We start from the raw sequence: 417 nt of genomic DNA on the forward strand, positions 1-417 counted from the left end.
TATTTTGATAAGCTTGAGTATTATTGAAAAGGTGGTGGTCACAATCGGCTCATTCAAGCGGTGAAGGGCCGCTCATGATACGGACCCGCACACCACACCAACTTTTCCCACTATTACCCCCTTGCTTTGATTCATCTGTCCCATTTATCCTCATCATCCTCTTTCTCATTACTTTACGTTTCTTATTTCATATCCTCTCCTCACTACAAACGGAAAACAATACATATCACGAGGGGCATTATTACCACGGGCTTTTAAAATACACTAGTGCATAACCCAAAAACATAAAAGAATATGATGATTAACTTCTATGAAATTATTTATTCACTCATGTAAGTTTTAAATGCATTGATTTATTGAACTGTATTTATAGGCATATATAAATTCAAACCTTACTCAAAGCTTGTTCATCACATC

This window comes from Penaeus monodon, chromosome 19, assembly GCF_015228065.2.
Source record: "Penaeus monodon isolate SGIC_2016 chromosome 19, NSTDA_Pmon_1, whole genome shotgun sequence".
Classification (NCBI taxonomy): Eukaryota; Metazoa; Arthropoda; class Malacostraca; order Decapoda; family Penaeidae; genus Penaeus; species Penaeus monodon.